Source organism: Anolis carolinensis, chromosome 1, assembly GCF_035594765.1.
Source record: "Anolis carolinensis isolate JA03-04 chromosome 1, rAnoCar3.1.pri, whole genome shotgun sequence".
Lineage (NCBI taxonomy): Eukaryota > Metazoa > Chordata > Lepidosauria > Squamata > Dactyloidae > Anolis > Anolis carolinensis.
The window spans coordinates 79,432,167-79,443,320 of NC_085841.1; positions in this window are offsets into that span (position 1 = coordinate 79,432,167).

Consider the following 11,154-nt stretch of genomic DNA (forward strand, 5'->3'; position numbering starts at 1 on the left):
TCCATGATAATGTCTTTCTAAATTAGGGCTGTGGCGCAGCTGTTGAGCAGCTGCCTTAAATCACTCTGACCATGAGGTCATGAGTTCGAGGCCAGCCCGTGGCGGGGTGAGCACCCGTCAATTAAAAAAAAAATAGCCCCTGCTCGTTGCTGACCTAGCAACCCGAAAGATAGTTGCATCTATCAAGTAGGAGATAAGGTACCACTTATAAAGTGGGGAGGCAAGATTAACTAATTTACGACCTGGAATGAGGAAGTGCCGTCAGTGTGGATGATGAAGCAGCTGCTCCGCCCTGTGGCCAGAATCGAACATCCCCTCAGAAGAACGTTAACTTGCCTCTGCGTGTGTCTCTCAGTCTCTGTTTGATGTGTTTATGGGCATTGAATGTTTGCCCTATGTGTGTTATAATGTGATCCGCCCTGAGTCCCCTTCGGGGTGAGAAGGGCGGAATATAAATACTGTAAATAAATAAATTACCTGAGCTACATTCATGATATTGGCTGGCAAGTGTGTTCCGTATTTCCATGTTACCTTGAAACAGAATTAGGTTTTGCCATTATTTTTTACTCTCCTTGTGTGCCCAACTCTGATAATATTGAGGAGTATAATGAGGAGTATGTCAAAGGATATTAAAAATCTGAAGATGTCTTCCCATTATGTTTTATTACAGTTTTACAGCCATTTCCTAGACATGCTGAGAACGATGACTGCAAGTTGTTTTTCACTTCCTAAAATTGTCTGGATCAAGTTAACATGAGGTTACATATTTTTCTGTGTGTATTTGCTACCAGATATGAAAAGGTAGCATTCAGAAGGCGAATGTGTTATTGTTGCATATTTTCAGGGGAAGTCAACAAATTCTATACAGCTGGCAGCTGGTTTAAGACAAACAAATGGAAACATTTCATTACACAGCAGACTGTCTTACCCTGCTACACAACTGCTGTGCAAAATCATATACAAACCAACAAGTGTGAAGAAAAGTCTCTATGAGAAGAAGGATATATGAAACAGTCTCCATGGTAACCGTTACACTTTCCTCTTCCATGGATTTCAAGAAAGCATGTCATGCATTCTTTGCATCTCACTAAACTTATAAAACATGTGGCATTTCATATGTTGGTAGACTATCGTTTCCAAAGGAGAAGATGGAGAATGGAAGTTGCATTTGGAATAACATCTGTTCCACAATCTTGCTTGACAAAGTTGTTTAATCAATGATATAGTAGAATCAAGGCTTGTGGAATTAAAGCTCCAAAACATCTTGGTTAATTGGGAAATCATCTATGATACTTTCTCATCTTAGCTGCAATTTCTACCATTGAGTAAAGAGATGGGTTTTCTCCCAGCAGTAGTGTACTGGTGTTAGTTATTTCCTTTCAGTTCGAAGTACTAGATGCTACAAAGATTGTCTAGGTGAGAGTCTACACTTCAAATTTTATCACTACAGCAGTGTATTTTGATGAATGTACTGCCAGGTGGGTCTAGGGTAGTTGATGGATCTGCCACAGCAGAAGTGGCAAATGTAGGATCCTAGCTCAGCCTAAGGTTCCCTGGAATGTGGAGCAGCTGTAGGACTGGTGAGATATAGTTGGTTGATTTGCTGTTATTGTGTGTAGCTCCCCAATCTCAATGGAGGATGCCTTCTGACAGCCTTTGTGTTCATAGAGGTCCAATACTGGCTCCTACACTGCTGTAGACTAGGAGTGGTTAGCTATTGGGGTGTGTGTGTGTGTGTGTGTGAAGGGCCAGTTTGACTTCTTCAGATCTCCTCAATGGGTTGCCCCATTTCAAATTTTCTCCTTCTGCAGCCACTCTCAAATCTCCAACAAAAATCAATGTGATTTTACTTGCTGCAACCATTTTGAGAAGGTCTACTGAAAACTCTGCAAGCCTTCTGAAAATTACAACAGGAAGTAAACACAAAGGTTTGCTTAAGGCCCAGAACTTTCCAGGTGTTCAATTAATGAGGAGTATACTGAGAAAACACAGTTTTCTCCGCATTAATTAGCTTTTACATGAGGCATTGTTTGGATGCCTCGGGTAAAAGTGAAACAGGTCCCACATGTTGGACCTGTTTGGAAGGACCTTGACTGTTTCCTTTGTGTCCTATTTGGAAACTTCACCAATGCCACTAGGGCCCCTTCTACACTTCCAAATAATCCACTTCAAATCTGGATTTTATATGGCATTGTAGAATGGGCCTAGTATTGCTATTGTAAGAAGACAAAATGTCAGTTGAGATGAACTACTTTCTTAAATTCTTAAGCAAGATAGTATCTGTGTGTTCTTAACTTATAATTACAGTTTTGATCTTTGCATGTTGAGGCTTGGAATGAAATTGACTCTGAAGAGGGCTTGAAGCATCTCATTTACCATAATGTTGCTAAACTTGGAGAAACTCATTCATGTTCATACTATATCTGTAATGCAGGGAACTGTAGAAACTTGTTGTCACAGCTCATGAGAGCAAGGGAAGTCTCTGCACTCTTTTGCAATAATGCACTTACTCTACCACCTCCACCACAACACAACCTCAACTCCTATTTTGCAAGTAGAGAAGTCCAAATTAGTTACTATGATTTTCCTCTTCTACTATCGCTATAATCCCCACTTCCTATCCATAACTGTTCCTCAGTTTTTCCATCAGTAATCTAAAGTACTTTTTTAAAGCAGAAAATTCCCTTTTCAACAGTATAACCCAGGGGTCCCCAAACTTTTTAAACAGGGGGCCAGTTCACAGTTCCTCAGGCCATTGGAGGGCCGGACTATAGTTTAAAAAAAAAAACTATGACCAAATTCCCATGCACACTGCCCATATCCTATTTTGAAGTAAAAAAACAAGACGGAAACAAATACAGCCTCAATGTTAATAATAATCATGATAAAAATACTAAAGAGGGTTGAAAGAGACCTCTTGGGCCATTTAGTCCAACCCCCCTTTTACCTTTGTGCACCAAAAGCACTAGCAAATCACCACTGACAGATGGCCACCCAGTCTCAATGTTGCCAATAATAATAATAATAATAATAATAATAATAATAATAATAATAATAATAGTAATAAATCACACAGTCCTAAATGCTTGGGAAGTGTTCGACTTGTGATTCGAAATCCAGCATATATATCTTGTTTGCTGTGCTATACTGTTTCCTTCTGTTAATAATAATAATAGTAAAGAGGGTTGGAAGAGACCCCTTGGGCCATTTAGTCCAACCCCCTTCTGCCTTTGTGCACCAAAAGCACTAGCAAAGCACCCCCTTAATAATTAATTAAATAATAATTAAAATACTATTATAAACAAGCAAAGCTTTGGAAGGCGCACACCAGACGAGGGAGGAGGTGGGAAAGGTGTGCGCCTTTTCCTCCTCCCTCGTGCTGCACACGCCTTCCTCGGTGGAGGAGGAGGGAGCCGGCACCACGGGGGCCGGATAAATGGCTTCGATGGGCCGCATGTGGCCCCGGGCCTTAGTTTGGGGACCCCTGGTATAACCTATTGGAATACACTGTCCTTAACTTTCAAAGCCAAAGCTTATCTGTTCTTACCATCTGTCCATTTCTGGGATGCATTTCATCTCTCCTGGATGTTTTCCTTTGTATAAGGGAAAGGGGAGAACAAGCACACCACTTAGAACACTTTAAAACGCTGGTTCCTAATCTTTGGTCCTCCAGATGTTTTGGACTTCACCTACCACAATTCCTAACAGCTGATAAATGGGCTGGGATTTCTGGGAACTGAAGTCCAAAACGCCTGGTTGGGAATCACTGCTTTCAACTATTTTGGCACTTTGACTAAATCTTAACATTGTGCTCAACAATAAAAAAAACCCTGTTCATTTAAAAAGTCATTTTTTCCATGATATGGTGCACTAGAAAGATATCTGTTTCATTGGGGGACACGGAAAGAGCCATCAAGCGATGTAAGACTGGTAAAGCACCTGGCCTAGATGACCTGATGATGGAGCAAATCAAAAGCCAAAGCTGAAAACTGGCTTTTGAAATTCTACAATCAATGCCTGGCACACAAACAGATCCCCATAGCATGGAGGAAAACTAAGATCATTGCCATCTTAAAACCTGGTAAAGATGCCTCCAATGCCAGGAACTACCGACCCATCTCCCTCTTATGTCATCTATATAAAGTCTATGAGAGGATGCTATTAAATTGACTAGGACCTGTTATCGAACCCAAGCTTATTGCACAACAAGCAGGTTTCAGACCAGGGAAAAACTGTACAGGTCAAATTCTTCATCTGACTGAGCATATCGAGGAAGGCTATGAGAAAGGCTGCATTATGGGAACAGTTTTGTGGACCTTACGGCAGCCTATGACATGGTGCAACATAGAAAAATGCTGCATAAAGTCTACCATATCATCCGGGACTTTGACTTTACAAAAACTGTCCAGACCCTCCTGGAAAACCGCAGCTTCTATGTGGAGTTTCAGGGCCAGAAAAGCAGATGGAGGAGGCAAAAGAATGGTTTACCCCAAGGCAGCATCCTTGCACCGACCTTATTTAATATCTTCACGAACGATCAGCCACAACCACCACTCACAAAGAGCTGATGACCTTGGCCTTACAACACAAACGAAAGATTTTGAAACAGTTGAAAAGCAACTCACTAATGCCTTGAAAGATCTCTCCAGCTACTACAAAGAGAACCACCTGAAGCCTAACCCTTCCAAGACACAAGTGTGTGCTTTCCACCTACGTAACCGTGAAGCCAACAGGAAACTGAAAGTTACTTGGGAAGGCCAAGAGCTTGAACACTGTTTCCATCCTAAATACCTTGGTGTCACCTTAGATCGAACACTAACATATAGGAAACACTACATGAACACCAAGCACAAAGTAGCTGCACGCAATAACATCCTGCGGAAACTGACTGGCGGCGCATGGGGTGCAGACCCACAAGTAATAAGAACATCAGCCTTGGCCTTGTCTTTCTCAACTGCTGAGTATGCCTGTCCTGTTTGGCACAAGTCTGCCCATGCAAAGCAGGTGGACATAGCACTGAATGAAACATGCAGAATCATCACAGGATGCCTTAAACCTACACCTGTTGATAAACTCTACAAGTTAGCTGGCATTGCCCCTCCTGACGTGCGACGGGAAGTCGCTGCTAACGGTGAGAGAAAAAAGGTCGAACATTGTGAAAGCCACCCACTGCATGACTATCAGCCTCCTCCCACTAGACTCAAATCAAGGAAGGGCTTCATGAGAACCACCACTCCTCTTGATGTTCCTCCAGCAGCAGCAAGGGTGTCCCTCTGGGCAGCTAAACCTGGCAATTCTAACTGGATGCCCCCCCAAGAGGGTCTTCCTCCAGGAGCAAACCAAGAATGGGCAACTTGGAAGTCCCTGAACAGACTGAGAAGCGGAGTGGGCAGATCAAAAGACAATCTGGCAAGATGGCACTACCTGGAGGAATCCTCCACCTTGTGTGACTGTGGAGCAGAACAAACAACTCCGCATATGTATGCTTGCCCACAATGCCCTGCCTCATGTACGGAGGAGGAGTTGTTTAAAGCTATGGACAATGCGGTTGCTGTTGCCCGCTTTTGGTCCAAAACTATTTAGTTGCTTGTGATTTTCTCCCCCCCCCCCCAATCATTTTGAAATGTATTTGTCGTGAAATGCTTTTGACACGAAAAAAAAAATCTGTTTCATTTTCTGTATGATAACAATATATATTGTTGTATTCATATGAAGACATATATAGAAATGGGATAATAATATCTACCTGATTTTGTTCTTATATTTCTGCGTGACTTTGTAAATGTTTGACTGTGAAAAATAAATCTTTTTTCATAAGTTCCCCATATGAAATCTGGAACATACTGAGTTCAATTTCATAGGATAAGTAAGTATACAAGAAGCAGCTCTGTATGATGTCAGAATCCAGATGTGTTTGTACTACTATCATATACATTTACCTGTACATTAAATTTAAATGAGACAATTTTCTAGTCTGCCAGATCCTGATGACCACAAATGAATACTGTCTGTGTCAGAGACAGAACGCCAGCAAGTAAAACAAAACTCAGTTTATTGAGGTTACAGAACTAAAAACGCCCGTAGGAAACAAAGAACAGGGCAAACACTTGACTTCAGTGGGATAAATAACAAAAAACAGCTCAGTTTGAGCTTAAATGGTTCAAAGGGATAAACCGGGTTAAACAGCAGTGTAATCCGCATTAAATTAAAGTGCTTACTTCAGCTTGGCAAACAATGCAAACAAAAGAGGATCAACAGGAGTCAGAATGTAAACAAAAGACTGGTAGCAGATTCCTCTCTGCTACTCAGAAACAGCAGGGGAGTAAAACAGGCTTGTTTATTCCTCCCTGCAGCGGACGAAAGCGTGGTCGTAGTCAGGATTCAGGTCTAGGGTAACGGCAGTCAGCAGGGTCCAAATCCGGTCCAGAAGATCAATAGCCAAGCGTAGTCGTCAAGGAATCCAAAGGTCTCACCGATAGCCAGCAGCAGGGTTAATCCGGAATCGTAGTCAGTCAGTCCAGCATCAATCCAGTGTAAGTAGGTATTGCCCATCAAAAAGACGATGGAGGTTCAAGCTATCAAGATTAAACACAAGTTGCACAGAGAAAAACCCCACACAGTTCCTCCCGCCGTCGATGCCCAATGTCCTTGGTAAACTTACGTATCCAGTAGCGAATCACACCCGTCTTCAGGAAGTTCCCAAACAAAAGCCCAAGCGTCCGTCCAGATTACCTTGCCCAACGCAATTAGACATTGGTCCCAAACCCCATTTTATCCCAGTTCAAGCTCATCATCGCTGTCAGCTGCCATCCCAATTCCAGACGCCCCAACATCATCATCCTCATCAGAGCTTAAGCACCTTCGACTACGCCCCACAGCATCCCCAGCTGTGGATCCCGCTCCATCCCTCCAACCAGTCCATGGGTCTGATCCTGCAACCCGCCAATCACCTCCCACGCTTTCATTGCCTGTTTCCCCAACACCCAAATCCTCCCTCACACGAGTCCATTCCATGTCATCCTCCTCCGAGCTGACCATCTCTTCCTCCAAACCCTGAGAAAAACCCTCAAATGAGTCCTCATCTGTCGGCTCTGCAAACAAATCCCGGAGATGTTTTCTTTCACGCTCCTCGAGAGTGTCTGACCCTCGAGGAGTCTTACGACCCCTTCTTCCATTACCAGAGCCCGAAGGCTCAACCATAACAGTCTGACACTACAGTGGATGTGTCACAGAGGCAGTTTATTTTCCCTCATGAGTAACATAAAAAATCTAAGTATCTAATTCATAATATATTCTCGCTAGGAAAATCCTGGAATAAAAATCTTGAAGCAAACATTTTCTTATAAAGCAAACAGCGATGTTTTGTATAGTGTGGAAAAGGCCACCATTTTTCAACTATTCATGGCTTGAAAATATTTTCAAAAATTCCCAAAAACAAATCTTGATTTTGCCATTTTGTATCAGGCACACTATTTTAATATAATGTTGTATGTAATGGTACTTCAAAATCAATGAATTTTGATATCCATTGGCACTGGGCGGTCCTGGACTAAACCCCAGCATATCCCAAGGCCTCAGTGTATTTTTAAATGATAGTGACATAATATTTTAACCAGTTTGGGGATGTCTTCCCTTTCTAGATTTTTAGAGCTACTGTGCAAGTCCATGTATTATCAGATCTCCCTGAGAAATAGCAATTACTTTTCAGTTGATCTTAACATGACACATTTGCAATACCATACAACTACTGATGCGTTGAGGGAGAAATATTTGCAGTATGTTCCCCACTTTTATGGGAATCACTGTTGCATAATTGATAAGAAAATGAAAGAAATACTCTTTAAAAATCTATTTTTTTAATCTAAGAGAACATCTTTCTAGATGAAGAACATCTAGGTCTTTCAGATGTCTCTATGGTCAGGACTATTCATGGCTTTAAAAACAAAACTCCAGCAGTTGAAAAATGTCAGCCATTAGATTTTGAAATAAAGCTTCAGAACCCCCTCCCCCCTTACATGCATAACTAGTGCTAGGAGATTCTGAAACCAATAGTCCAAAACCTGTTTTTCCAAACACTGTGTCACATCTAATTAGGTCACTATTGCCAATTTAGTTGTATTTAGCCATACTGTCTTACTGAAGAAACAAATTATATCCCGCATACTGGGTAACACTAACACAGCAGTCTCTGCAGCCACTCCTTGAAGCTCCCATTGACCTGTGGAGACTTTTTAAAACTGGTGATTAATTAGGATTTTGGAGCTCCATGTAAGTGCCTGGCCATTATCTATTGTGTCTGTATTGCCAGAATGGCTTAACTGTGCAACCAGCAAAAGGAGGGGGAAATCAGTGTAGGTGGGCTCTTGAGTGTTCTTCATCAGATAAATAGGATGATGTGCCTGGGAACAGACTTTTATAGCTGTGAATGAGCAGCCGATAAGTGTGAATAGCCATAGAAATGTAAACCTTGTGGATATGGTGATGTCAAGAGTAAGACGCCAGTTAACAAACAAAACAGAGTTTATTCTGAAGATAAGCCAAAAATAACACAAAAACAAGCCATGCTATTTTCCCATGCTGGCATTCAATAAAAACTAAGGACGCTTCAATTCAGCTTAGAAGAAACAAATAGAGTTGACTGCAAGATAACATGCAAAATAAACGAAGGCTTGCAACCTTCCAAAAGCTGCAGAGTATAACAGAAAGTGCAAAAGCTTCTTTTAGCTCCAAACCGTTTCTGCAAACAGACAGCCGGCTCTGCGGAGTTAAAGGGACAGTTCCCAAAAGAAAAACAGCAAACTGGCTTAAAAACAAACAAACTAGAAGAGCAATAAACTGCTTGCACGGTGCAGATAAAGCCGAAGCTTCAAAGGGATGATGAATAGCCGTCGTCAGGAGAATCCAAGGTCAGGTCGAGAGGCAGCAGCAAATTCCAGAAGTCAGAAGCCGGGAGTAGTCGTCAGTCAGGGAGCGTAGACAGAAGCCAGGTCAAATTCAATCCAAAGTCCGAAGAGGGTGCAGTCATCCAAACCAGGTCCACGATAAGACACAGCGAGAGCCAAGCCAGATGGTATCAGCAGATCCGAATCACAGTCCAAGTCCAGTCTTCACGGAAACACAGAGATCCCAATGGCGCCTCAGCAACACCTTGCCACACGCAAAGTGCATTGGCCAAACATTCCCATTTTATTCCCCTTCCTCCTGGGTGACCAAACACTCACACCCAAACACCAGGTGTCCCAAATCTACTCAAGAGTCCGAACTCCACACAGCTAGAGCTCGTGGATCTGGAGTACCTAGCAATTCGTCGGAGTCCAATCATCCTGCCCACACTTAGCCCCATGAACACTTAAAGAACCATCCTCCCTTCTCCAAGCATCCCAAGTGGGATCAGCTCCTGCAGAAACCCCAGGTTCAGTAGTATCCATAGGCCCCAAATCCCCAGACATCTCTGGTGGCTGTGTCCATTCAGTGCCCACTTCCCCAGCCACCACCTGTTCCTCAGCATCCATTTCCCCAAACTCCCCATCTGAATCTTCCTCAGAAGATCCCCCATATAGCTCTCTAAGTCGCTTCCTGCGCAACTCCTCCAGTGAACCCTCATCACGAGGGTTTTTTCTTCCTCTCCGGATCCCATCACCATCAACCATAATCCCTGAAGGCGCAGTCACAACAGGTGATGAAGTGAGAAGTTCAGTTTTACCAGTGGTTTTTGGAGGATAAACACAGGACCCTTCCACACAGCCATATAACCCAGAATATCAAGGCAGAAAATCCCACAATATCTGCTTGGAACTGAGTTATCAGAGGGCGCATCCACACCAGGTGGAAAATGCACGCTCTCCCACATTTTTACCTGGGGCATCCAAACGATGCCTCAGGTGAAACCCTTGCTTTGTGCCAAAGTAACTTGACAGCTGGAAAGACCTGGGACTTTCCAGCTGTGGGCGCTGTGTGGATTGGGCCCGTGGATCGCAACTTTTGGTCCCAATCCACACAGCTGTCTCGGGATTTTTGGGCTCCTGCAACCCAAAAATCCCAGGACAGCCCCCACCCCCTCACAAAATCAGAAGTTATTTTTATTTTAAAGACTTTTCTGGGGGGGTTTCTTTTGTGTCCAGGTGGACACCTCCTCAGAAAAGCATGAGCTTTCTGGGGTGTATGTTGACTGTAATGCAGGCCCAATCGGGTTTTTAAAAACCTATTGGGCACGCATTAAAGTCTGTCTGGAACCACCCTGAGTCCACACTGCCCTATATTCCAGTTTAAAGCAAATAATGTGTGATTTTATTCAGCTGTGTGGAAGGGGCCATAGAAAGAAAGATGTTGCCTAAAGCCAAAGTAAGTAGATGAACATATGCATGCGGGAGACAGTTACTGGAATGTAGTGTAGACTGGAGGTTTTTTTTGGATATATTCCACTTCTGTTCCTGTTTTCAGGCTTCTTTTGTAGTTGCCAAAGTTAGTATAAGCCTGTTGTACAAAAGCAGCTGTTTAGCAGTGTAAAACAATATTCTACCCATTTAAAACACCTTTTCTCATCTCCTAACCCATGGTCACTCTATTTTTGTTCTTGCTTGAAAAAGTAAACATTTCCAGCCATGAAAACATGAGAATGGTGGAATTGCTTGAGATTCTTCTAACCTTTATTGCTGTGAGTTCCAGGCATTCTAGAGATGATCCTTGGGTAAATGCCATTCTGTTTCTATTAAGGTTACATTTCAAACAGATAACAAAGGTCATGGCAAGAGCTGAAAGTAATTACAGAGAGCAATGCACATCTACTTCCAATGCCTGCACAAAGTTACAGGCACTGAAACCAAAATGGGTGTGCCAGTCCATAGAGGTGTTGATGGGATGTATGCTGTTAAACAGCAGGGTATGTCAACTTAGAAATTTAAGAGTTGAGAGCATGAGACACTAGAGGTCAAATTCCCAATATAATAAGTTAAATCCAGTACAGAATACACCTGTTCAATAAATGTAGACACAAAATGCATACCCAATGCATGCCGAAGCACTCAGCAAAACAAAACCAGTGCATACATCAAGTCTGAAAAAGTGGGTTAAAAAAACTCACTAGAATGTCCAAAACAAGCCATATGATGCATTGAAGCCGATCAGAGTATATTCCATGCAAAGTTTTTTTTGTTT